At 41.6% G+C, this 1,701-nt stretch overlaps 1 pseudogene; it reads right to left on the reverse strand.

Annotated features, from left to right (window-relative positions):
• Positions 1-395: 395 nt before the first annotated feature.
• Positions 396-1,285, reverse strand: LOC149201023 (UDP-glycosyltransferase 88A1 pseudogene; annotated as a pseudogene).
• Positions 1,286-1,701: the final 416 nt, after the last annotated feature.

Raw genomic sequence — 1,701 nt, forward strand, 5'->3', positions numbered from 1 at the left:
CCAAAGGGATTGTGATCTTCAGGGATATTGTTGATGTTTTGGTGAAAGTGGAGCACTTTATTGGTGGCATGAGATGGCAAAGTCCAATGATGATGAATCATGAGAGTGATCCCTTTAACCAAATCCATATTGATCTAAGAATTACTCGTATTCAGGGTGTTTGTTACGGTGATTTCATTAATAAGATGATGATCCGATCCTTGATTAAATGCAATAGATCTTACGCCAAGAAAAGTGCAATTCCATTCCATTTGCGATCTTCAAAATCTTGATTTCCTAGTCTAGCATTCATGCAAAGATGTGATTAGATTGAGCGATATATTTAGAAGTCGAACTGGCTAGTGAGGAAAATCAGGTTTCTGTTAGTAAAATATGGAAAATATCACGCCAATTCCTCATGCTAAAATCAGGCTTTTTCTCTCATCACTTGGAAAATTGTGGTTGTGGGTAGGTGATGCTAGAGCAAGCTTCGCCAAGAGAAACCAAAATATTTTCTGGTAAATCACCTTCAACCTGTTCACCAGCAAAAGCATGTTCATCCTTTGCTTCACAAAAAGAGGCCAACAGATCATGGGAACTCCATGTGAGATGCTCTCTAGCATAGAATTCCAACAGCAGTGAGAAACAAAATTTCCAGTGGATGGGTGAGCGAGAACAGGAATCTGAGGCGCCCATGAAGCAACAACAAGTCCCCAGTCCTTGGTTCGATTCTCGAATCCCTCAGGTAAGAGTTGGGAAAGGTTCGTCTCCTCTATGGAGATAAAGTTGCTTAACGGACTACGCAACACCCACAGGAAGAGATGTCTGCTTGCTTCCAGTCCCACCGCAAGTTCAGTCACCTGCGCCCTCGACAACGTTGTTCCACTTCCAAATGAAATGAACAGAACCGACGAAGGCGGTTGCTTGTCTAACCATTTGAGGCAATCAACCTGTTCATTTTCGATAGGTTTGTCATTGTATTGAAGAGGTGATGAGGATATGAGTGGCCCAACCGGATAAAGGCGAGGAACTCGACAAGCCCCAGTCGGATTACATATCTTTCCTCTGCAATAACTTTGATCGTTTTAGGCTCCACTTCCTCGAAGGTGTTTATCAAAATTCCCATCACTTTCGATAGGCACGAAGAGTGGAGCACAACCCAATAAAAGGCTTCATCGGATTTGTCACGAAATGGAGGTGGAATATCTGTGCCAGCAATCGGTGGAATTCCCAGCACCTCTATTGGGAACTCGGTGTCCTTGAACAAAATTGGAATCTCTGAGATGCGCTTGGGGATAGATAACATGAAAGATAGAAAAGAAGCATTGGAAGTGAAGAATACATATGTGGGTATGCCTAACTTGGTGAACACATCATACATAGTGGAGTAGAAAAAAAATCAGCGATAAAAGCCAAGAAGAGAGGGCCAAATTCATCAAGGAATATGAAAGCACTTACAAATGATTCTTTCAATTTCTCCATAAGCTTAGAAACATGAGTTTCGAGTTGCATGTGTTGTGCGCCTTCGATCTCCACTCTTGGCAACTAAATGAAGATGATGTCTTGACCGGAGGAGGCAATGCGGTCCGAGTAAGTGTCTGAATTCGAAGCTCTCGGTAGGGTGGTAAGTAGTAGTAGGGTGGTAAGTAGTATTCCTTGATCAGTGGAAAAATAAAATCGATTTATTTATTTATTTTATTTTTATATATATTTTGTGGATAC

Source organism: Pinus tabuliformis, chromosome 2_1 (genome assembly GCF_031772625.1).
Source record: "Pinus tabuliformis cultivar Carrire ecotype Pingquan chromosome 2_1, CPIR1, whole genome shotgun sequence".
In the NCBI taxonomy this organism is placed as follows: Eukaryota; Viridiplantae; Streptophyta; class Pinopsida; order Pinales; family Pinaceae; genus Pinus; species Pinus tabuliformis.